At 50.9% G+C, this 25,893-nt stretch overlaps 1 protein-coding gene and 1 long non-coding RNA gene across 2 annotated transcripts in view; one reads left to right on the forward strand and one right to left on the reverse strand.

Moving 5' to 3' along the window:
- ABTB2 (ankyrin repeat and BTB domain containing 2) overlaps window positions 1-25,893 on the forward strand; it is a 172,699-nt gene that overhangs the window by 72,374 nt on the left and 74,432 nt on the right. The window lies entirely within an intron of this gene.
- LOC113603411 (uncharacterized) lies at window positions 1,261-4,439 on the reverse strand. Its single transcript, XR_003424993.2, has 2 exons — window positions 3,253-4,439; window positions 1,261-2,558 (listed from the first exon to the last, which is right to left on the reverse strand). It is a non-coding gene; the product is annotated as an uncharacterized LOC113603411 (long non-coding RNA).

The raw sequence follows: 25,893 nt of genomic DNA on the forward strand, positions 1-25,893 counted from the left end.
TTCGTGGGTTTGAGCCCCGCGTCGGGCCCTGTGCTGACAGCTCAGAGCCTGGAGCCCGCTTCTGATTCTGTGTCTTCCTCTCTCTGTCTCTGCCCTTCCCCTGCTCACACTCTGTCAATCTCTCTCTCAAAAAATTAATAAACATTAAAAAAATTAAAAAATAAATAAACATTAAAAAAATAAAAATAAAAATAAACCACAGGCACATGTGATAAAATGGCATAGAACTATACCTACGCATTATTCCAATGTCCATTTCCTAGTTTTGCTGTCATACTATATAGTTATATAAGATGTAACCATCTACAGGAATTGGGTGAAGGATACACAGGACCTTTCTGTACAGTTTTTGCTGCTTCCTTTGAATCTATAAATATTTCAAAATTAAAGGTTCCAACAAACAAACAAACCACTGCCAACATTGTATTGAATTCTGATTGTATGCCAAGCAATGTGCTAAGCACTTTACAGTCACTATTTTATTTCATCCTCCCAGCAACCCAAGGAGGTGCGGGTGCCCTACCACCTTCAGTTCCAGGGACACCTGGGTGGCTCAGTTGGTTGAGCATCTGACTCTTGATTTTGGCTCAGGTCATGATCCCAGGGTCATAGGGTCAGGATCTACACTGAGTGTGGAGCCTGCTTAAGATTCTCTCTCTCTCTCTCTCTCTCTCTCTCTCTCTCTCTCTCTCCCTCTCCCTCTCTCCCCCGGCCCCTTTCCCCCACTCACACTCTCTCTCACTCTCTCTCTCTGTAAAATAAAAAATTTTTAAAAAAAGCCAAACACCTTCAGTTACAGATGAGGGAACAGTCATATAAAGTCAACAGGAAGTCGTGAGGCCACTGGGTCTTCCTGACTCCAGAGCATGAATTCAGAATGCATCTTTGGAAGTAGGAAGATTTAGAAGGCATGTAATATGGGAACTAACTCTGTGTCAGGTTCCCCTCAAGCTCCCCAGGTGACAGGCTCCCCTGGCCCCTGTTCAGTCCACGGCAGACCCAAGAAGGAACTGAACCAGTCAACTGCCATCATTTCTTTGCCTTCCCCACTGCTCCTCTTGGTAGCTCCCTTCCTTGAAGGACATGCTTGCCGCACAAGCTCGGTGGCCCTTGGAGGAGTGCCCTCGGGGCTGTACTGCAAGTGTTTCTCACATCCCAGTGAAAGAGTGGAGTTTGGGGTCAGACCTGCGTTCAAATCCTAGCTTGACTTCTCATCATATTTTTTATCTTAAGGAAGTTGCTTAAACTGCTAGAGCTGGTTTTTAAAAGTTTTGTTTTATCTGTACAAGGGGAATAATAACAGTGCCTCCTGGTTTTATTACAAACATCAAGTGGGATAAAGCACCTGGTGCATGGATGTTCCTTAAGTGCTGATTTCCCCGTGCTGGCTCAGCAAACACTGAGGCCTGCTGGGTACCACACACAGTATTGCATTAGCCGGTCGAATCCTCTGCTGAGCTTTGGCACAGAGGATGCCAGGGTTTCAAGGACGAGCACAACATTGTTCTCCATCAAGGAGCATATAATGGGTCATGGTGCAAAAGGCAAGTTATAAGTATTTACGGGGTGTAAACTGGGAGCAGGGGTACCCACTGAGCCTAGGGCTCCTTCCTCTGGATCCAGAGTCTGAATGTTGGGCCCAAGCCAGGCACCTTGCTGGGATTCAAGGACACTGTTGAGATTTGGAAGAGAGAACATTATCAATCACCATGCTGGATGGCATCAGTGATTATCATCTTCATTTCCATCAAAGGTGTCTTGTGACAGGATACCATCAAGTTCAATTTAGTCTGAATAGGGACACGGCAAGGACTTATTTTCTATTTCTGCCCCAGGCTGAACCTGTCTTGAATAATACAGTGTTCATCCACTTCCAAACACCAGGCCTTTTTTCCCCCCCTTGTACTGCTCTATTCAGGGTCATGTGGCTGCTTGTTTCCTTGTCTCCTCTCTAAAAACCCACCCACCCACACCTTTGGCTGCCATAATGAGTGTTTTCAGGAAAGAGAGTCAACTCTGTATACTACAAGGTGGTATCACCTGCCTAAAGTTTAGAGACAGGCTTCAGGGCCAAGGCTTCACACAGTGACCTGTGGGTATCTTTGGACCTGTTACTTCTTTAAAACAAAATTCTTATGCTATCATTTAAAATTCAGGGATTTCCTGATCTGGCAACAGTTGGCTAAAGCTGGGTAGCATCTGCCCCCTTTAGATGCAGCAGATGTTCTCCAATTTGCTATAGGCCTCCACGCCCCCCCCAAACTTCATTCATTCATCTTGCATGCCTGACGCCATGAGCATCTTGTTGTCAACTCCTGACATAGATGAAGAAAGAACACTGTCTTCAAAGGTGTAGCCGATTAGATGCATCAGGAGCTAATTGGTTGGGCCCCAGACTCTGTTCCTTACTGTGCGTGGGTGCAGCAGGTGCAGTGAGAACTGCTCAACGTCCATCTTTCCCTGAGGTCAGCGTTACACCTGGTCTTCTTGGTCAGGAAGCTGGGATTCTAGACGAGAGTTCTCCGCTCTGCACCAACACCCCAGTTGTGGCAGAATTCCTTAACAAGTGATCGGGAAGATGACAAATGCTGAGTCAGGGAGTTGTGGACGCAATAGGTACATCTGTGGCAGGTAGCTGGCTTGGAGTCCATTTGGGTGATGTGGAGTATTAGCTGGGGTGCCAGACAAGGAGTCAGAAGACGTACATTTCAGTCTGGCTTTACCACTCGCTAACCAAGCATTGGACTTAATGGAGTCTCTGTTTTCTCATCTGTAAGATGGGGATAATGTCTAGTGTGCCACCAGCAAGGTGGATAAGAGGATCAGGTTACATGATCCTCTGAAAACATGCTATGAAGTGTAAAGTTGTATTGAAGAACCAGGTCGTAGGACAGCAGTAGTGTGCTGCGGGAGAACACGCAACTTCTGATATCTGGCAGCGTGAAGGTCAGGGGTCGGCAAGCTGAGGCCATGGGATGCATCCTGCCCCCTAAGAATGTTTTTTACGTTCGAAACGGTTGAAAAGCCATAAAAGGCAAATAACGTTTAATGGTGCATACAATTTCTATGGAGTTCAGATTTCAGTGTCTGTAAAGTTTCATTAGGACACAGCCACGCCCATTTGTTTATGTATTGCCTATGGCTGCTTTCACGACATAATGACAAAGTTGGGTAGTTGTGACAGAGACCAGATGGCCCCCAAAGCATAAAATATTTACTACCTGAAACTTTGACCGTAAAAACTTTACCAACCTCTAGGGAAGAACATGGAAGGATAGGGACTCAGTCCCCCGCTTCTTTTTGCTTCGTTTCTTCTATCATCCAGACTTAGGTGCTGTTGCAAATAGGTGGCCCAAGGAGTATTGTACACAACCATACAAGCACATCCTCTGTGGCCCACAGCAAATCTGCCCTTCCTGACAAAGCCAAAGTTTCTCTCAGTTTAACTGCCGCTGGAGCAACGCTCTGTCCCGCGGGCTCTAGCTAGGGGCACTTCCTGATGAAAACCACAGCATTTTTCATAAAACCAATCCCCCTTTTAGGAAAAACCGCAAGAGAAGAAGCTGTTCCTGTCACCGTGGGCACTTCGCCAGCATATTAACCACCGAACGGGCCTGGTGGGCAGCTTCCTCCCCTCAGCACAGACTGACAGGAGGCACAGAGGGCAGCCACCACTCCGATAAGCCTGCAAGAGTGTGTCACGGCCGAGCGGTGTCCTCCAAAAGACGTGTTGAAATTCTAGCCCCCGGTACCTCAGGATGTGACGTTATTGGGAAACAGGGTGGCTGCTGATGTAATTAGTTAAGTGGGCCAAGGTCCTAATAGAGTAGGGTGGGCGTCTAGTCCAACAGGAGCAGCATCCCTCTCAGAAGAAGGAAGTTTGAACACGGAGCACCATGTGACAGTGGAGGCCGAGATTGGAGGGCCTCGTCTCTAGGCCAAGGAGTGCCAAGGATTGGCAGCCACTACTGGAGAGAAGAAGAGAGGATTCTACCCGGAGAAAGGGCAGCCCTGCTCACACCTTGATCTCGGGCCTGCAGTCTCCGGAAGTGTAAGATAATACACTGCTGTTCTTTGAAGACGCCCCGTCTGTGGCTCTTGTTACAGCGGCCCTAGGAAACCATCGGGGCAGCTTGCCCGCCCTGGGGCAGCCTTCTGGTGCCCTTCAAGGCGCTTGGTGGTAACTCTGTTACGCACATCAGGCGGATGAGGCGCGGGAGGCTTCAGGGAGCCGCCCGAGGTTTGGGCCGGTGGCGGAGCAGGACTCCAGCCCAGGCCTTCCGGTTCCGGGCTGCCGCGGTGGGTTGTCCGGGGAACGGCGTTCCGCAGCTGGCGCGCGGCGTCCTCCCGGGCAGGGCGTGATGGCGCCTCCGCCTCTTGTTCCTCGTTCCAGAAGCAGCGCAGAGTATCTCTCTGCTGTGGTCGTGTGAACTTGTTTGCTTGAGCTCTCACGTGTGCAAGAGGAAAATTCAGTCAGTAACTTTTTTTAAAAAATGGGGTTGGGGGGCATGTTTTACAGACAGCCTATCATTTACAATTGTGAGGTCATGGGAGAGGAGTAAACTCAATTTTCTTAGCCATCTTACAGCGCCTCTGAAGAGTGTGCCTAAGAGATCCTTGGGGAGATACCCCAAATAAAAACCCCAGCACGGAAGGTGATTTATTTAACCAGCGGAGTCTCCAGTGGCCTCCTGGAAAGCATAAGAACATCGATGCTTCCTTCTTAGGTAGCATCCGGTTGCCCAAGCTCCTGGGTAACAAACAAGTGACATCAGCACCAACAGCTTGTGAGATGCTGTGCTTCTCTGCACTGAGGCGATTCCTGTAACGCTCCCAGCTCACAGACTTGTGAAGAAACTTGGGTTGCAAGTGAAATTGTTACCAATGGAAGTCTGGCACCTTAAGATTGTTTTGTTCTTTATTATGAATATTTTCGAACATACAGACAAGTGGAAAGAGTTGTGTGAAGAGCTCCGACATACCCATTCCCCAGACTCAGCAGTTACTGTGATTCTGCCCCATTCACCTGTGTTTGACCTTGTGTTTTAGTATTTGAAAGCGTCATCCCATCCCGTGCATCATTTTATCCCTTCCTGCTGTAATACGCATCTCTAAAAAAAAAAAAAAAAAAATGTTGCTTTTCTTACAACCACAAAATCGTTCCTGTGCCTCTGCACATTCACAGTGGTTCTTTTGGTGTGAGTGCTACCCAGTTTGTGTTCAGAGCTCACAGCTCAGGTTTTTTAACTGCATGGATGGAAATGTAGGCTGTGGGAGATAGAGTAAGGCCACTGGGATGGGCAAGAGGCTGGGATTGGGATCCAGGAAAGAGAATTTAAGGCAGTCCTCTGGGACGGTCAGCAAGACTGAGCTCAAATGGGTTGTTCTTGGCCAGGGACGTAGTGACCCAGGTTCCTTCGTGGAATTCTGCCAGCATTGGCTGGCGGTCCTGAGGGCCCGAGAGTTGGATGGCCAGCCTCGGCTTTGGAGGACTCAGCATTCGTGACATATGGCTGGCGGCGCCCCGATGTGCTCTTCTGCTTGCTGCCAGTAAAGAGAATTGTTTCTTTCTCTGAGCAGTGTTCATTTACATGGGGAGAACTCCCCTCTCCTACCCCCCCCCATACACATACACACACACACACACACACACACACACACAGGGAAGGGGGGGAAGGTTTTTTGGAGTCTGTTTTTAGTGGGCTCACTCAAAAGGAGCTTTATGTTTATTTTTTGAGTGGCTCTCTGGCCTGTTGTGTCCGTTTATCATGCCTCACCACCAGCCCTCCCCCGTCTCTCTACTCTGCAAACCTCAACTTCATCAAACTGTTCCTAACGACTACCACATGTCCACAGAGGGCGCAGGGGGCAGGGGAGGTGGGAGCTGGGAAATGAAGGAATCCTCCGGGGAGCACAGTAGCATATTAAAATTCAATGGCTTAGTCATCAGAGTCTTCAGCCCAAGCACTGAAGAAAAATAAATGAATATTCTGTAACAGTCTTGCGGATCTCAGAGGAAGGGGGTGGCAGGGGGAGGGAGGGACGCAGAGGTTGTGGTTTTTAGATAGAGGAGTTCATGCTGTAGAGAACAATTAGGGCCTTTGCTCAGAAATAACAAGACACACTCCTGTTTTCCTGCTTGACAGGAGGAGCACACGGTGTCAGCTAGAAGGGAACACTCCAGTAGGCTAGGTCAAGCTCCCAGATGAGGAAATGGGGCTCAGGCAGGGATGTGACGTCCTTCAGAGTTGTATGATGAATTCATGGTAGAGGTGGGATTCCATCCCAGGCCTCAGCACCTCCTGATCAGTGCTCTCTCCTCCTTGCTCAAAAAGGGGCATTTTCCTTTTGCTGCTAGGTCTGCTTGGAGACCTTGGAGACTTTGTAGACTGTAGAAATGCTGGTGCAGCCTTTCCCCAGACCCCTCCTCTTTCTGCTAGAGAGGAGAGCGGAAAGTGAATGTGTGCGTCGTTTACACTGCTCAGGTTTTAAGGACTGTAAAAGACCTGCCTCTGAAACCGGTTGCATCGGCTTCTGTTCCTTCCTTTATCCCTACGTCTCCGTTCAGAAGGATAGGCCTGATTGCCCTTTCCTTTGTCCTTAGATAAAGCAACTGAGTCATAAGAAAGTAAGTGCTTTCACTTTGGTGGAGTGCTGAGTTATCTGTGGAAGAAGCTGGCTCTGCAAGGTGTATCTCCTCATTTGTGACCTTTTGCGCTGGATTACAGTCCCCCGCTTCTGGTGACGAAGGACGTTGAAAGATGGAAGGATTATGAAATCTTAGGCTAGAAGAACATTTACAGGAAAGCAAAGCCAAGCATCTTATTCTAGGGATGAAGGAACCAGGGCAAGAGTCCTGGGACACACACTTCCAGCAGTTCCGTGTCCCAAAGGGCCAGTCCATGACATCCACCACCGGTCCTATTCAGGGAGAGCGTGGTGGCTGGCTGTTCGCTTTGAGGCTCTGTTTGGTTTCTTTGATCAGCATCAGGTGGAAAACCAAAAGAGGCAGAAAAAGTGACCAACCCAACTAACCATTGGCAGTGAAATGTCAAACAAGATGATTTTCTGAACGAGTTTGAAAGATCTCCCCTAGAGTAGCTGGGCAAAATCCCATAGATTAGGGTTATTGAGTATGATTTCCAAGGGCACCAGTCCACTAGCTTCACCAGCATAATGCAGAGATGTATCCAGACCTCGGATCTTGCCTCTTCCTGTCCACAGTCCTGGGGAAAGAGCCCTGGTCCACGTGTGCTCCTGACGTGCTACCATTTAATCATGGAGGTGGCATAAATGGAAGTTCTTGTTTCACAGAGGAAGAAATCAAGACTGAGACAGCTAAAAAAAAAAAAAAAAAAAAAAAAAATGTACCGTGGGAGAGTCCAGGTTAGAATCCTAGCCTGTGGCTCCGTGCCCACTGTGCTCCCCATCCAGTGCTCCTCTCCAAGCTGCTGCTAAAAGATCAGGAGGGCTTGGAGACCTTTCTGATGGGGCTGATACTCCCTTTTGGTCCTGCTGGAGAAGACTGGTAAGGCCTAGGTGCTTCCCTCAGAGAAGATGGTGGAAACTTTCTCTGTCAGACCATTGATCTTATAGAGCAAAGCCAGTCAAAAGGCAGATTCCATAAAGATGTCAGTGAGGCAAGGAGAGCTACCTGGGAGCACAGCACCCCCACGACCCCCTTGTTAGCAGGGGCTTTCATATTCTCCCTTCCAAGTCCCCAGCAGTTGTCAGCAGGAGGGCAGGGGTGGAGCAGGGTGGTGGTATTGTGTGTGTCCCACGTGCCTCTAGTTTCTGAGCATGCTCTTGCACTTTGGACTTGGAGGAAAGAGCTCCTGGGGGGCAGGTCTGGGCTCCTGGTCTTTGTTTCCCCATTGGGCCTGGCTGTGAGCTCTGTCCAGAGCAGAGCTCATTATCTCCTGGTGCATGACGGGAGTACGCCAGACCCATACAGGTGCATTCTGCATCTGCCTGCTGTTGTAGCCTCTCTGAGAACTGGTCAGCCATCTGTGTGAGAGGCTCGATAAAGAGCTCCTTTGGTTACCTGGGCCCATCACGGGTGACAGTAAAAGTAAAGCAAGAGCAGACCTGCCGTTTATAAGCGTGGGGGTAGAGGTGAGGACTCTGTCCCCAGAGATGTGCTAATTAAAAGCTGCGAACCTGCAAAAGAACTTAGGGTTGAAACCCCACCTCCCCCCCACATCCACCCTGCTCCATCCTGATGATTGCTTTTGTTGCCAAAGAAGACTTTTACTCCCCCCACCGAGCCTTTATTAAGGAATTTCTAGCCAGAGCCCAAAGCTCGGGAAAGTGAAGGATGCGCCTGGCTCCCGTGCAGACACTTGTGCACATGGCCCCCTGCACATGAGCCCAAGCACACTCTGGCTTCCTTCTGAGTCCCCTCGTTCATCACAAGCAGCGTTTCTCAAGAGATGAACCCGTAGCCTGTCACAGCTTCCACAGGCCCAGAGTGCCTAATGAAAACCAGAGCCGCCCTCGAAGCACTCCTGATGCTGAACCAGTGCCCAGAGCTGTTTCTCCCCCAGCCGTGGGCTGCAAGTGAGCTCCGTTCAAAACAAAGCTGGGGCGCATTATCTCCTTGGCCGTTTTGTGCCCGTGGCTGCCTTGTTCGTCCTCTGCAGGCCCTCTGAGGTGCCGTATTGGGCCCTGTTTCCCCTGTCCAATACTCAGGGCCCTTGAGAAGCTAAAGAGATGGAGTGTAGGCAACACCAGGTGGAGGGCAGTGCTGGGTAGCAGCCCCCGCCCCGGCTGCGGCGGGTTCACAGGTGAAAACCACCCGTGAAAGCCGGCAGGAAGGAGCATGGCGTTGGTCTGGCAAGCCCTTGCGGAGGCCCTTGAGAAAACAGTATCGCATTATTGTCACCATTAATAATGGCCCTTTATTTGAGCCTTGCTAGGACAATGCTCCAAACAAAGCTGAGAGGAAGAAACAGTCCCTGCCGTGGGGCCTTGTAATTTATCAAGGCTAATGGAGGAAGAAAAATCACTGGAGAGGGGTTGTGGGGGTGTGCTGGGGATAGATTTTATAGTTGCCGGAGGTATAATCAGAAGATGCCCACCGCCTTCCCTGGGCCTCCTGTTTGCTTTGTTTGTTGCAAGCACCGTATCTCCAACCCTACCTTTGTCTTGTCTCTTCTACCGGGTCTGGACCCCTTCGAAGGCTCTGAACAGAGCGAGAATAAAGTCGGGCTGACCGAGGTCTAGGTCTTGGCTGTGACACAGCAGTGTGACGTTGGGCCGCTTCCCTTATTTCTGAGCCTCGGGTCCCTCATCTGCAGGGAGCCCTCGGCTCAGTGCTCGAGGGAGGACAAGCCCCTTGCGTGGCTCAAGGAGTAACAGCCGCCAAAAACAGGTGGCGAGAGCATTGACGGAAAAGGACTTGCCACAAGTGTTTCCACGCTACTCAGAAGCTACAGATGCTGCGCTTGGCCCTGACCGGTGCCACCGCGTACTGTGAACCTACTGTGTGCCCAGCACAGAGCCTGCCGCGTTTCTGGACCGTTTACTTCTCCACGAAAGCGAGGTCACGAGGACGGCTGTCCTCATGCCTTTTCCGATGCAGATGGGAGTCTGCGTCGTCTTCTCATTGGGTGCCGGGCTCACCGTCCCAGGGGTGTGGTGGTATTCGGGGCTGGAAGGGTCCGTGAAAAGCAGAGCCCGCCCTGCCAAGTCGGAAGTTGCGCTGGCCTCCAGGAAGGCAGGCAGCCAGTAGCTGCAGCTGTGTTATAAGAAGCCTGACTTAATTTGGGGGGTGGTACAGACAGCACTGTGTGGTGTTTGTTAAAAGCCAGAAGAATGCAGCTTATTCACCAGTCTGTGAAAATGGCTCTGTCTCGGGTGGGGGAAGCCAGAGGAGAATGTGTGATAGCATTTTAAAAGAGTGAAAATGCTGATAATTATAAATTTATCCTACTGCCCATTATGCATGAGGTCTAAGTGGATTAACTCATTACGGCTCCATCAGCCTCAGGTTTCCTGAGGCCTCCTTTCTTGCAGCGTTTATAATTTTATTCTGACCTCTCTGTTAATCTGTAAAATGGGAATCTAATCATTCTCAATAACCATTGTCCCCTTATCACCACCTTGGTTTCTTGGAAATAAAAATCCGGCAGCAGAAAAAAAAAAAGTACATTTTTCCCACAATGCAATTGGTATAAACCCAAACAGGTTGGCGGACGGGGGGAGGATTTTTTGTAAGTTAAATCTTCTTTCAAATGCATGAGAAAAACAGGCTGCTTACTGGAATCCTGCGGAAATCGTTTTGTAAAGCAAAGAGGTACCTGCATCTTTATCGCGGGTCAGTCTGGGTTTTTCACATCCACAGCTAGTGCGCTGTACGTTCTGGCAGCGTTTCCCGTCTTCACATTAACTTCTAGCTTTCCTCCAGAAGATCTTTCGGGTTATTGAACCTGTGTGAGAGAGACTGAGACAGAAGATGTATGAAGTATCACTGAAATGTAAGGGTGCTCCGAGGGGCGCCTGGGTGGCTCAGTCGGCTGAGTGTCCGGCTCCTGCCCAGGTCATGATCTCGTGGTTGGGAGGTTTGAGCCCCATGTCGGGCTCTCCGCGGACAGCTCGCAGCCTGAAGCCTGCCTGCCTCAGATTGTGTCTCCCTCTCTCTCTCTGCCCTTCCCCCACCCGTGCTCTCTCTCTCTCTCTCAAAAATAAACATTAAAAAAATAAATAAAACAAAAAAAGCAATGAAAGGATGGTCTGAGTCCACACCGGGTAGGAAAGGCATTTGGGACAAATGTGGCTTGTGGAGTAGGAAAGAAGGAAAGCTAGAGTCGAAATTGAGAGCCTCAGTGTCCCCTCAGCTCTGCCTTCACCTTTTGTGTGGCCTCGGATAGGACACTTGGTCTGTATGGGTGTCAGTTTTAATGTCTGTAAAATGAGGGGTTAGAGTGGTTAGAAAAACCCGAGAAATAAGTAGCTGCCGTGGAATTCTTCCAGGGAGGACGTGCGGGGCCAGGGGTCCATTTGGAAAAACTGTTAGTCCCCTGTTACCAGTGCAGAGGTGGCCCTAGAGAGGCATAGGAGGGTTACGGACAGCGTTCTGGGGGAGGCACTTGGTCTGGGGATTCTCCTGCCTCCTCACGACGGCCCCGGAACTGCGGTGTGTGTCTCCGTGTCCTCTTGGGAGGCCCCTCGTTGAATTGTGCCGTGATCAGTAGTTGGGACATTGCGGATGTATTATTCAGGAGGCGGCACACCGCCCTGCCAGTGCAGGTACTTTCTCGGCTGGGATCAGATGGGTTATTGGATTCGGAAAAGCCTCATTTGGCCTTCGGCTTGTTTCTCCCTGTTCCACTTGACCACGGTCCTCATCAGCCTCCAGGGCCTCGGGGATTCCACAGGGACGCCTCTAAGTGCCGGATGGTGATTGTGATTCCGTCCACTCTGCACCTGGGCAGGAGTACCATCGAAAGCAATCTCTCCAAAGCCTTACATTTAGCAGAGATCTTTGTTGTTGTTGTTGTTCATTTTGGGGAAGCTCTCTGGGGATTCGTTGACTAACGGTTTCCTAGGGGTGCTGAACTTTCGAGGGTGTGGTGCACATGACCCTGTGACTGACCCCACCAGTTCTGAAAAGGCATTGATTGGTGACACTCGAATGTTTAGGAATATAACCAATCAGCATTTTGTAAGGCTCAAGGCCAGAGCCCATCTGCTGAAAGGGATGGAAGGAGACAGAGATACCCCACGGATGCCTAAATGTCAGAAGGCTGAATTTGCACATGCCCAGATGAAAGAAATGTATTTGCTTCTTTCTGGGAAGGACTGGAGCAGAGCTGCGGAGGATTTGACATCCTGCCCTCCCCCCAAACAGAACTCTGTTCATCTTTTGGAAGTTTCTGTGGTAGTTTTTGCCCATTACCCAAACTACTTCTAGGAATTTAGGCGTTGCCAGCTGCACATCCTCTCTTATCTCACCCACCTGGTTCCTGCCGTGAAATCACCACACCGAATTCAAACCACGGCTGTACAATCTGACCCTCCCGTTCTCGTTTAGGCTCCAAGGTGGTGCCAGACACAGGGGACCTCACTAGAGAGGACGGCTGGGATAGAGAGACCCGTGAGGCTGTTAGACCCAAATGCTAACCAGCCTGACGCCAATAACAGAAGACAATAGCAGGCACACTGAGGGCTTGGACTTTGCTGAGCCTATGTTAAACTGTTCACGCACAGGATAACGTGCACAGCAGTGATGCACGTGTTTACACAACGAGGCATATAAACGTAAAGTCACGTCCCCCCACACATACACATCACAGCCTTCTTAATAAGAACAGACATTTCTGTAGAGCTTTCTCTGCTCTGGGCTCAGTTGTAAGCAATGTGCAAACTCTAGCTCACAACAAGCCTAACAAGGCTATTGTTACTACCATTTTACACACGATACTGAAGCACGGAGGGGCTAAGTAACTTGCCACAGCAACAGAAGGTTGACCTCAGTCTTCTGCTGGGTCATTAACTCCACCTCTATAAACCCTACCTCTGTAAACCCTTGACAGGTGTATGTTTCTCATCTATGAAACAGGTATGATGGTTCCTCCCTCTGCCTCTCCCTCACTATGAGGATTAAATGGAAAAAATTAATGATGATAAAGCGGGAAAGAAATTTGTGTTATTCCTTATTCAATGAGCTGTAGGGAAGGCCTGTGAGGGGTGTGTAATCGATATCCGCTGAAAAGGGGGATGGAGACTTACAAGCCAACATGGCAATCCACAGGGATGCCACGGGACTTCATCTTTAACCTTGAGATTTTTATAGGACAAAACGTTTTGGGGCTTTGAGGGGAGCTCTGTGACCGTGGAGTTTTGGGTGTCATTAGAGCAGTCAGCCTGCAGGCCTTGAAAGGTAGCTGAGGGCGCCGCCTCTGTTCAGGTCCTGCCCCTCAGAGGGAGTCTGGGCTGACTGGGGAAAGTGAGGCAGCGTGGCCCACGATTGGTCTGATGTGCTTTGGGAGGATTTGGTGGCTTCAGGTGATCAGTAACCCTCGGGTAGAGAATGTCCCCTCTGGGGTCATGCCTCAGGGCCCAATTTGGCTAGGAGGTGGCTGTTGCTGAGTTGGCCACCTGGGTTTTGTGGCTGGCTGTCCTGGTGTTAAAAGATGTGAGCGTGGCTGAGCTTTTCCTTCTCTGAAAAGAACACGAGTGACTGTCAGAGAGCTTTGCTGGAGACGGTTTGGGGGCTTTTTCATAAACAGTGATTGGGAAGTTTGATTTTATTGTGTTGTCTGGTATGGTAGCTGCTTGCCTCCTGTGACTAATTAAGTTTACATTTTAATTAATGTGAAATAAAATTCAGATTTTATTTCCTCAGGCACATGAGCCATACACATCAAGCGCCCACAGCCAAAATGTGATTAGTGCACAGATACAGAACATTTTCATCATTATAGAAAGTTCTAGTTGTGGGCTCTTCTAGTCCCAAACTCTTCTCATCTCTTGGAGTCCCAGAGGGCTCCTGGACACTTAGTTGCTCCGAGTTGCTTTTTACAAAGTATCCGTTCTAACTGCTCTGGTCATTTCTCTTCTCTGATGCCTAAGAACCAGGTCTTCTGAAGGCACCCAGCGCTCTCGGGTTCATTTTCCTTTGAGTTTCTCCCTCCCGTGGGAGGACCCAAGGGTGTCCGTCCACTCTGGAGCAGTTGTCCTCCACACGTGTTCCAAATGAACTCTGCTTATTCAAGTAAGGATTCAGAGGTCAGCCTTAATTTAAGACCCTTCTTCATAAACCATCTTCCAGGACCAGCTGCTCTCCACGCTAACTCTTGGGGCTCATTTCATGCCTGAGGAATAACAGCTTTCATGTGTATTTAGAATTTTATTCTGTTAAGGTTGATTTATCTGTTTTGAGAGAGAGAGAGAGCGAGCTCGTACATGTGCGCAAGTGAGTCAGGGAGGGGCAAAGAGAGAGAGAGGAGAGAGAGAATCCCAAGCAGGCTCCATGCTGTCAGCGCGGAGCCCAACATGGGGCTCAGACTCATGAAAGTGAGATCATGACTTGAACCGAAACCTGAGTCGGACGCTTAACCAGTTGAGACACCCAAGCCCCCAGAGTATTTGGAATTTTAAAATTTCTTAACTGAGTTGGTATTTAAGCAGCTACGCTACTGCGAAGGCACTTGACTACTTTGAGTGGTCTTGTATCTGAGTGAGCTGTGCTGTGGTAGAGATTCAGAGCAACCCCAGAAACCTGGGGCTGCAGACAGGGCAAATTCTGTCTCATTCTTGCAGCTGCACAGCTACGGCATCCCACAAAACAGAGAATTCGCCAGCCAGATGCTTCAAGATGTAATTTTCCTCTTGGATAGCCCGTGGCTCCTAGTACCCTCCCCACTGGAGTAAGTGCACGCACGCACGTGTGTGTGTGTGTGTGTGTGTGCGCGTGCGTGCGTGTTGCGGTAAGACATTGAGAAAATAGACTTCGTGAAACATTTTTCACTTGGGAAGGAAAAAAAAAAGGAATTACTGGCGATTTTGCCTCGAGTGTTTGGAACCTGACACCAGCTTAGTTTTCCAACATTGAGCCTCCAAATGTCACCCGTTACAGGTTGCCGACACCAACACCGTGTCTCATTACCGTCTTGATTCTCCCCCCACTCAGCCTCCTTTTCCCAAACAAACCCCTTACATCTCGAAGGTCAGAACCCCGGACAGCTTTTTACACAGCCACCATATGGTGTTTGCTTTAGCATAGATCCACAAATGATGTGTTATTATAGTGGAGGTGCAGAAAATTATATGACAAAACCGGGTTTGTTTCTCTGCTAGAAACCCAAGGCTAAAATACTGCAGTATTCCTTCAAGCCTGACTCAGAAGGCGAAAGGGAGCCTTTCCCAGAATTCGGGGGCATTCACCAGGGACCAGAGGGAAAAAAATAACATTGCACTGGTCACTAGTGGCTGGGCTAGTGGTTTATTTTCTGTCTGTTTTATTAATTCACGTTTTCCATTTGTTCCTCGTGTAATTTATTCCTGCTTCTAGATGTCCCCCTGCCCACCCCAGGAGATTATAAACGGGCTGTAGTATGGGTGTATGATTATAAACTGACTGTAGTGTGGGCATCACAGCTGAGACTCGTCAGTTGGGTTTCACAAAGAAACGGGAATGGGAGTGAGTGTTGGGTGAGTGCCAGGGTGTTTGGCAAGGACTTAATGCCCACCCAGTGGATTATACCATTTTGGCTGAGTGGCAATGTCCTGAGGATTGGATTGGTCCTAAAGGAAATGATCAGGAGTTGGGTTTCACTTACTGAGGCATTGGAATGTCCTTGAGGCCAGTATATGGGATCACAATGTATCCCCCCCCCCCTAATTTTGGCTCCTGGAACAAGATTGGTGGACAAAGTAAAGAATTTATCTAATTTCTGCCTCATTTTCCTCATTTTTAGAAGGGTGACTTAGAACCACTCAGGAGTTTAGAAGGATCTTGAATCCTGACCACCTGTCCCTTTAGTCTGAGGAGAGCATACCCCAGGCTCTCTGGAACCCTCTACCATGTACATTTGTCCCTCTTATTTCTCAGCATGGAGGAGGGGAAGGTGAGAAAGTGATGTATCAGTTGAATGGTGGAGCCAGAGTGGGGCTCAGTCAAGACCATCTCTCCTGGCCCTAAGGTCAGAGGTCAAGTTTGAGTAGAGGGCATGTGACGGAAATAGTTCGAGAGCTTGGAGTGAAGTGTTCGGTTCAACTTCAGCAAATCTCTGAACTTCAATTTTTTCATCTGTAAAAGGGGTTAATTTTACTTGCCTGAAAATTGAATATGGTACATATGGAAGTACTTTGCACAAAATACGATTTTATGTCTGTGTTGTCCAGGATGATAGCCACTAACCACATGTGGCTGTTTAAATTTAAACTAATTAAAACTAAATGAAAGTAAAAATTTCGTTCCCGATATCCATTGCTTTCCTTTAAGCTCTCAGTAGCCACACATGGCTGGTGGCCACCATATTCACCAGTGCCACTGTATACCAGTGTAAGGGCGTAGTTGGTAATAGAAGCTTCTCTTCGTTTTGAGGTCAGAAGGAATGGGGGCTTGGGAGCTTATAGTCACGGGGGGATGTTTAGCTTGGGGAATGGGGATTTGATCTAGGCTGTCAGTCACCAGCCATAGGACTTGGGAGGTGACCTCGATTTTCGGAGCCTCAGCTTCCTCATCTGTAGCCTGGAAAACATACCCATTGCCACATGGGAAAATACACATCTACACGGGCCGTGCCCTTATGACCTACCTAAGGTAGGACAGGTGAACTTCACCAAGGGGGTTGGGCGGGGGGGTTGAAGGAGGGAGTGTGGTCACCTTATGCCCAAGGGGGTGATGACCAGACAAGGCAGTTTTGTTCCAAGTGCCCTGAATACGAAGAAGTAGCCCTTCTTTGGGAGATTAAAGAAAGCCGTTAACTCCGTCCAGTGGGTGGGAGAGGGAGGAGGGGCACGGTTCCCAGGCAGGAAGAAGCTGAGATAGGCATGGGCTTTCTGCTTCCTCTGTGGCCCCCACTGGAGTCAGTGTGGCTATTTCAGTAAGCCAGGCTGGCTTCTGTGCAGCGGGGCCTGGGCCGGGGCGGTGGCTGTGTCACGGGCGAGTGAAGAATCCCAGGCCTCTGATGTGCTGTGGTGCAAGTGAGGAGATGAGAGACGGTGGCAGTGATGCTTCCGGCCCAGAGGGGGCCGGCGCGTTTGGTTTAGCAGCAGGCAAGCCTGCTGTCATCCGGGAAAAATGCTGAGGAGATAACTGGGGCCAGTCTTCCCCAGCGCAGGGATGGGCATTAGCTGGAGAGTGGGGGAGGGAGCTCAGGGCCAGCACTAATAGGAGGCTCTTCCACTGATGGGCAGCCGTGGGAGCCCCACTTCTCCTGTGGGAGGGATGGAGTCAACCCTGAGCTGGTAAAGCTGGAGTCAGCTCCATGGGCTGGGTGATAACCACCTGGAAGCAGGCAGGAGAGGACCAGGTGTCCAGGTCTGGTCACCTTATGGCTTCCTGGAGACCCCCCAGCCTCCTCTGGCCCCGCTGGTAGTTTCACTGGCCCTGGCACTAGATGAGGGAGTACTCCTGTGGTTGCAAGTTATAAGAAGCATATTGGAGAATAAGGTAGAAATAGAAAAGGAGAAGGATTTTTGGAAGCAGGCAGAGCCCAAAGGCAGGAGAGCTGAGCCTTGGAATGTGCTGAGAGCCGGGTCCGGGAGGATGCACCCCTCTCTTTTTCTCCCTCCTTCTTCTTTCTGCCTTCCTCTTTTCCATGGGCTTCTTTTGTAAACATAGTTGGGGATGGGATGGGGTACATCTTAGGAACTTTCTAGATCCCTCTTCCAATTCTCTGGGAAGGGGTCAGTGGTCCAGTGGAGGCTGGGTCACGCTGTCACATGGCACCCTCCCTCTGTGACTAAGTCAGGCTAGTTAAGCGGTGGTCATTGTGAGCTGCCCAGACACCCCAAAAGGTACCTGCTCCTAAAGGGAAGTCAGTCCCAGCAAGAGTAGAGACGTGGCTACTTCGAGGAACAGACCAAAGGAAGTGGGTTAATATGAAGTTTCAGGAAGGGGCCTGGGCATCTGGCCCCCTGCCTGGCCCTCCTCATCCCTCTCCCAGGTGTGGAGTCATGGGGTTCTGGCCTGGGAGCTGTGCCGTATCAGGTGGCCTTCCTGTCAGTTCACTTCCTTGAGTCTCCAAGCCAGGCTCCTCTCCCTCTGCTAGGCCCCTGCGGCCTGGACTCGGAACCACCACGTGAGACTGACCGGTGTTGTTGCTTCCCTCATGGGAGCCTCCCCTTCCCCAGCTGGGTGGCGAGCCTCTTGGGGGGAGGGTGCCTGGGGGATGAGGGGACTCAGATCCCCCAATGTCCTGCATACCATGCCCCGTGAGCACTCAGAATGGGCCGGGCCGGGGAATGCTGCTCCTCCCCTGGCAGCTGAGTTCCCGTGAACGGAGGCAGAACTACGAGCATCAGGAGTCATTTCCATCTGTCTGTATCGCCCAAACTACTGCCGTTTTACTCTGCAGTAGACCACCTCTCATTTTACTACAGACGTCCTTGAATTGTTCTTCCATGGTGTCGTGCAGGACAACTGTGTCCTCAAGTCTATGGGAGGTTCCCGTGGTGTTTGCCTTACATCTGTGCAGGGCTTCATTTGGAAGAACGTGTTAACTTACTTGCGTTGTACTTGGTCCCAGGAAAAAAAAAGTCAAGGAGTCTTACAAAAATATGTAGAAGGCAAGATACACTGAGTAAAGAATTCTTTTACTTTTTCAGTAAGACCATGTGTCTCTTATGGCCCAGAGCACCTGACACCTGCTGGCCGTGCGAGTGGATGCCTGGTCAACAGGGACTGAGGGGAAGGCAGCAGACAGGGTCCTCTCCAAAGAGCCAGTCAACCTACCGTCCCCTTAGCGCTTGGGGGAGGGTGTGGGGTGTCTGTGAATGTTTCTGGCTGTACTTCTCCACGCATCTCCCTTCCACAAAGAGCCCTGCTTCTTACCCTTCGGCTCTCGCACAGGCAGAACAGAAATAGTGTCGGGCTGTCTGAGCAGGCACCTCGCCCTTCACCGAGGCATGATTCACTGGGGAGCGATGCGCTTCCACGCCCACTGGCAGCCTCGCCCCCTCTATTTTGGTTTGGTTGTCATAGGAGAAAGGAGGAGCCGGTCTCCTTGCATCTGAGAGGCCCCTCCCCACTGCCCTCTTCCACAGCCCGTCCCCGCTCCTCCTAAGCCAGGGCAGACTGTTCATCTCTTAGCCCACCCACCTCTGCTTGCCCACTCTGTGGGCACCTGCCCTCCTTCCCTTTCTCTTTGGTATAACGTCAGGGATTCTGAAGGAGGGGTAAATGTAGAGGTTAAGAACATGTACTTTGATGGTCGGACCAGTGTGAATCCTGCTCTGCCCCTAACGAGTTGTGTGACCTTACAAGTTACTCAGCCTCTCTGGGCCTCAGCTTCCTCATCTGTAGAATGGGGATGATGGTGTCCACATCTCCACACTATCCCAAGGATTAAATGAGCAGAGGGCGATCTGTACGGTGCCGTACATGTGGCAAGATCACAGTCATGGTGGCCGCAGAATTGTAAGGGAGGCACCCGGTCTTCATGCTGCAGAAGGAAGTTTGGGGTCGGTATTGTCTCTCTCTGTGGGGGAATCTCCATCAAGGCTCCTGGGGCTGGGGAGGAATCGATGTGCAGACTGGAAGGATGAAGTATTCTGCCATGACTCTACTTTCTACATCCATGCGTCCTCTCCCGGGACCAAGTCCCCTCCCCACGTGGGCAGAAAGCTGACTCTAAGCGTCATTTGGGAAATTGTTTCCGTTGGCCAAACCCTGTCACTTGATTGTGAAGCCCTCCCCTTCGCCGCAGGAAACCCATGCTTCCTTGGACCAGGAAGGAAGGGATTCTGGATTCACATTTGTCGTGACTTTATTCAGCAAGTGTTGACCGTGTATCACAGGCCTGGCGCCCCCGTGGGTGCTGGGGAACGAATCCCCTGCCCCTACGGAGCTCACAGTCCGGGAGCTAGAAGACTCGCAAGGCCTTTGAGGAGACCTGGAGAGACCTCTCTGGCGCCGACACCTTCAGTGTCCCCGTGTTGCCAGTAGATGAGACTTCGGCTCCGTGCCTCCACTTCCCTTACCAGCACTCCCTGCTCGACTCTCGTGAACGCCTGCCCCCCACACCCCCTCTTCTTTCTGTTCCAGGGGCAGCTTGCACACTTCTGCCTTTGCTCCTCCCTGGAACCTTACTCCTGCCTCTCTCTGCCTGAGCCCCCCTGCTCTTCTAGGGCCAGGTCCCTGAGTCCCCCGTGAAGTCATCCCGGCCACTGGGCACCGTCGGGGGCCATGATGCCAGGGCCACGTATACACCTTGACACAGGCGAGGCCTCATCTCACCAGCCACACGACCCGCTTTAGTGAGCACAGGGCTGGTACTCGGCCGTCTTAGCTCTGCTGCTGGTGTGCAGTGACAGGGCTTAACACGTATGTTCCCAACATACGGACAAAGCTCTGAGTTAGGAGTTCAGGTGGGCTCGGGCTCAAAAGGCCTTCCCCACCACAGCTGCAGTCCAGGGGCCAGACCGAGACCCGTCCCAGGTGGCACAGAACGTGCAGGCCCAGGATGCTGCTGGGCTTCCAGCATCGGTTCCACAGTGGTCCCACTGGCCCGGACTCCAGTGCACGGCCAACGGGAACAGGCGCGCAGGTCATAACCGCCTCTGCAGTGAATCCATGTCGCAAGCGTTTTATGTTCCTGTGATGTGTCATAGTTTTTACAGTTTTAAGGAGCTATCATATCGGGGCACCTTGATGGCTCAGTCGGCTAAGCGTCTGACTCTTGATTTGTGGCTCAGGCCATGATCTCATGGTCCGTGGGTTCAAACCCCCGGATCAGTCTCTCTGCTGACAGCTCAGAGCCTGGAGCCTGCTTTGAGTTCTGTTTCTCTCTCTCTCTCTGCCCCTCCCCTGCTTTGTCTCTCTCTCTCTCCCTCTCCCTCTCTTTCTCTCTCTCTCAAAAATAAATAAACATTAAAAACAAATTTAAAAAAAATTCCTACTTAGAGTAACAGCCGGCTTGGCTTCTAGCAACATGGGATGGAAACGAAGCCATAATTGAAGTGAGGAAGTTTCTTTTTTTTTATGGGAGGGCATCCAAGTCAGAGTGTTGGGGAGGGGGAAGCAAGAAATCTGGGGTCCTGGCCAGGCCCCTCTGTGCTTCCACTGCCATTTGTGTGGGAGGGCTGCTGGTGGTCACACACTGCCAGGAACTGACAGCAAAGACCAATACATAAATGACAGACACTTGTCACCCTAGGATAAGGGAGGCCTTGCTCCTCTGCTGGGGTCCCTGTGTTTCTGTGGTTGATGCATCGAAGGCTGGGACTCTTCCCGGATATACAGAATGTTCCAGAACAGCATAGCAGCTCCACAGTGGGCTCATAAGCTAAGCCCAGACCTCAGTTCCCCAGACGGAGCTCTAGTCTCTCCGTGTGCTCATTCGTGTAAGCAAGCACTCAGCATACGCATGCCTTTTGCCCAACAGAAAGCACCGAGATGCTCAAATTTGTCTGTTTGTTTTTCCTCCTCTATGCCTCTAAACCTATTTCTTCATGAACAAAATAGTGCTAATAATAGCTTTTCTGGTGGAGTTGTCGGGAAGGTTAAATGAAAGAATGCATGTGAAGTGCTTAGCAGGGTATCCAGGCTGCAGTAAATGTACAATGTCAGCTGTTGCTGGGACTGGCTTGCTAAGACTTCTTGGACTGTTTTTCAGCCCCAAATGGGCCTTGACTCCTGAGCCGACAGGGCTCTGGCTTTCCTCTTCAGAGTTGTTGAGGGGACCAGAGGTGGCAGTGGTATGAGGAACCCACTCGGCAGCTTGTAACAGTGGCCACCCCAGCTCCACCAGCCGGCAGGCCAAGGCCAATTCACACAGGAGGCGTTGGCGCAGCTTCTCAAGAAACTGAACTTCTGGCAAAAAGTGATTTGTTGAGCACTCCAACGCTCAATACAAAGAAACGCCTTTGTGTGATATAGGTAGGAAATTTATAAAGAACAAAACTTAAATAAGTGAGGTTTTCTGTTGTAACGGGGTGCAAGGCAAATTGGAATGGCTAGGTATGTAAATAGTGGGAAAGGCATAGGGGGAGAAGATTCATCTTCTGAAAAATGAACAAAAATCCCTGTTGTCACAGGTTGGACAAGAGCCTGCCCAACCTTGGCCACTCTTGTTTAAGAGAGTTTTCTTAAACTCTTGTTTGACTCTTGTTTCTTGTTTAAGAAAACCCACCGTGATTGCTTTTTGTTTGGCTAAAGAGTCTCCATTTGAACAGAATCCTCTTCTAGGAAGGGAGAGAAGGGCCAAGAACCGAGCGGTGACTCCTGGCTGGTGCTCCACATCCTGCCCGTGAGTCCTACAAGGGGCTGGGCCAGGCACAGAGCCTGCTCTGGGGACTGGGCCCTGCGTGAGACTTACACCTCTGGGATTCCAGTCTGTCTAGTGGGGAGGCCGCCCCACCAAGGCTCGATCCTGAGGGTATGTTTACGACAGAGGCAACCTTAGATGGGAGGTGTTCTCCCCGTCAGGGTGTTGGGGTGGGGAGAGCAAGAAGCCTGGGGTCCCAGCGAGCCCCTCTGTGCTTCCATGCCATTTGTGTGGGAGGGCTGCTGCTGGTCACACATTGCCAGGAACCGACGGCAAAGACCAATCTATAAATGATAGACACTTGTCGCCCCAGGACGAAGGAGGCCTTGCTCCTCTGCCGGGGTCCATGTGTTTCTGTGGTTACAGCAGCGAAGGGTGGGATTCTTCTCTGGTTTACATTACGGTCCAGAACAGCACAGGGGGGCCAGATACTTAGGAGGAGAAGGAGGCGGGGGCAGCCTTAGAGGGGAGCGGGTAGGTCCTGGGCTTCTCAGCCATACCTGGCTGCTGGATCTTTTTGCCAACTTCGTACAAATAAGGCCAAGTATAATTTAACTTTCAGAGAGAAATCTGCTCTCAGGAGCCTCTCTATCCCTTAGGAAGAAGTGTTCCATGAGGAGCCTGATTTCTGAGAATGGTTTAATATAGGGCAAAGAAAATCAACTCTGAAACCAGATGGCTTGTGTTTGAATCCTGGCTTGGCCTGTTCGCCGTGGAAGCCAGGCCAAGTTAGGTCACCTCTCTGGGTTTCAGTTTTCTTATCTGTCACTTAAAGAGCAGTTTATGAGTACCAGATTTTGTTCTAAGTACTTCATACTTTAATTCCTGTATTCCTCAAAACTGCCGGGTGAGGTGGGTTCTATTATTATCTGCGTGTCACCATACTGGAGGCACCCAATTCATCAGTAATTACACCTGTTAACAATTTATAATAGTGCCTGGGTTATCGTGTGCTCTCAATAGATATCATTTATTTTTAATTTTCTGTTGGTTGCTTCCGTTCTGCCCTTTAATAGCCAGGGTTGGACTTGGGATATTCTTTGACTCAAGAATCTTCGCAGGGGATTTGGCTGATGAAAGATGTTAAGGGTCAGGCTTCAGAGAGAGAGAGGGTAGCTCTCTTCAGCGAAATCTTCAAGCTCTAAAACGGAGAGATTGGGGCGCCTGGGTGGCTCAGTCGGTTAAGCAGCCAACCTCGGCTCAGGTCATGATCTCGCGGTCCGTGAGTTCGAGCCCCGCGTCGGGCTCTGGGCTGACAGCTCAGAGCCTGGAGCCTGTTTCCGATTCTGTGTCTCCCTCTCACTGGCCCTCCCCCGTTCATGCTCTGTCTCTCTCTGTCTCAAAAATAAATAAACGTTAAAAAAAATTTTTTTTTAAATAAAATGGAGAGATAGATGCCCATCGAGGTGGCCGGAAGTACCTGGGATGGCCGGTACCAGGCTTGGGTCTCATCCCTTGGCATCAGAGGAAGAGCACAAACAGAGCAGGGCAACCACGGACAACCTGCGTCTCAGACACAGCCCGGCCCAGCCAGGGCTTCCGGTGTGTTGGCCCCTCGGGAAAGCCTGCCAGCCAGGTGTGCGGCTCACAGCCCGGGCAGTGGTTAACGGAGAGTCAGGTCTCAGGTCTGCCCCGCCACGCATTTCCAGCGCCTGGTTTGCCGTCCACTCCCCCGGACAGACCCCCCCCCCCTCCAGATGGGTTTGCTTCCAGCGGTGATTTCCTAAGTGGGGATAAGAAACAAAAAAAACAAGAAAGAATCAGCAGCTCTGCTCCCTCGAGGGCAGTTTGACGGGGAGTGGCTCCGGGAGGCAAATGGTTCCCTTCTGGAGAGGAACCTTGGGCCAGGTGTGAGTGGCTTCTGACCTTGAGCAGTCCCAGCCTAATCATGTGTGTACCAGAGATGAGACACACGTCCGTCACAAGGGCTGTTTGCTGTCCTGGTAATAGTAACAATAGCTAACGTTGATTGAGGACTTGGGCCCCAGACCCTGCCACGCGCCCTACGTGGATTGCCAGCAGTCTTACAGGTAGGTCCTAGTGCCCCGGTTTTACAGGTGAGGAAAGTTGAGACCTAAAGCATGTCAACGGCACGCTTTCACCCAAGTTCACCCAGCCAGGGGGGTGAGGTGGGTACGGGGCCGGGTGGGAGTGACTGTTTGGAGCCACCCAGCCAGACTGACTCTAAACCCTACCCCACCCACTCTGGGGAGAGCAGACGACCTTAAATGAGATGATCTCCATGAAAGGCTTAAGCGGGCACAGAGTAAGTGCTCCGTCAGTTATAATGAAGGCCCCTGGATAGCCCCGTTTCCTGTGCGCTTTATTATCCTGCATTTTGTGCCGGGGGCCCAGCCATGGATTATTCTAGTCACATGCTGAAAATGTGCAGGGTTTTCAGTCTCTTTGTGTTGCCAGTGAAACTGCTGTTTATCTACTTTACCCACAGCCAGCCCAGGCCTGCTTCCCTTTTCACTCTGAGCTTTCAAAGGTCTGGGGAGTCCTGATAGGTTCACCTCTTATCTCCTAAGTATTTTAGAGTTGTTTATTCATTTAACAACTGGAAGTGAGTTAAAGACACAAAGAGAAAGCACCCCTTTTTGTCAACAGTGACATCTCCTTAGGTCAGCATCCTGGTTCCCCAGGTGGGCCTGGTGTGCTGGTACCCGAGCTGGTGCTAAGAGAAGGGCTAATCTGGTTGTTCCCTGTGTGTCCGGGGCTAGTGCAGGGCCTGGCATGGTGCCAGTACAGAAACAGAGGTGGTTTGACAATGACACGAGTGGGGCCATTTTGCGGTGTTAGACTCAGGAGCCAAAGCTTCCGATTCCATCCTTTCTGCAGACACATCCACTCACGTCCTAGAGTAATAGAAGGATCTTGGCCACAGTCAGGAGGGGTTTTCCAGGACCAGTGGAATGCCTTCTGCTGAGTCACCTAGCCGATACCTGGGGCTGGGGCATGTCACTGAAGAGCATCCTGCTCTGGATGTCTCGGGGCTCCATTCTGGTCTGACTGGCTGCTTGCCCTTAGGGCCGTCTGCAGATGGGCTTCGAGTTTTCACCTTGCAAACACCAAATCTGTGCCGAGTGCGTTCCATAAATGGTCGTGTTGAGTCCTCACAGAAGCCTCATCTGAGAACCAATATTGTTCCCGTTTTCACAGACAATAACAATCTTTAAAATGGGGCTAAAACTAGGATCTGTCTTATTTTTGAGGATTAAATGAGATACTGAACGGGAAGTATTTAGCAAGAATGCTGGAATACAGTAAATGCCAGTAGATGTTAGTGATTTCTTTGTTGGGGGGGCGGAGAGGGTCATGGGTGAGGAAAGTGGGGCTAGGAAGGGTGAAGCGATGTGCCCCAGGTCAGGAGGCTAGTACCTGCGGAAGCGGGATTTGAAAGGGGCCTCTTCTCACACCTCTGCTGCCCCTGCGGGCGTGGAGACAGCAGCCTCTCCTGCAGCTCCGGGCTCTTCCCTGTCCTGTGTGTGATGGCTCCTCCAGGGCGGGAAACCCCACCAGCAGGCGCTGCTCCTCCTTCAGAGTCCCCGACAGGCTGCCTGCCAGCTGGGTGGGCAGGGGGAGATGAGGAGAGGTGCAAGGAGAGGGCAGGGGAGCAGGGAGAGATGTCTTAGTCTGGGAGAAGCCTCGGTTTTGCTGCGGTCAGGTCCTCGGTGAGGCCCCGTAAGTAACCCGCAGGCCTCCACTTAGTGGCAGTGACCTGGGTGGCCTGCGTGACCCCTCTCTGAGCTGCAGTTCCCCCTTCTGGAAAGTGGAGATGGCATTGTGCCCACCCTGTAGGGACTTTGGCGGGGATTAACTGAGGCGATGCACACGGAACCGCTTAGCTCGGTGCAGACGTGGTGCTCTGTGATCAGCCAGATCTGTCACGCGGCCTTAGGACAGAGAGGACCCCGCTGGTCATTTTTCCCACAGGTCCACGACTCCTAGTCCC

This window comes from Acinonyx jubatus, chromosome D1, assembly GCF_027475565.1.
Source record: "Acinonyx jubatus isolate Ajub_Pintada_27869175 chromosome D1, VMU_Ajub_asm_v1.0, whole genome shotgun sequence".
In the NCBI taxonomy this organism is placed as follows: Eukaryota; Metazoa; Chordata; class Mammalia; order Carnivora; family Felidae; genus Acinonyx; species Acinonyx jubatus.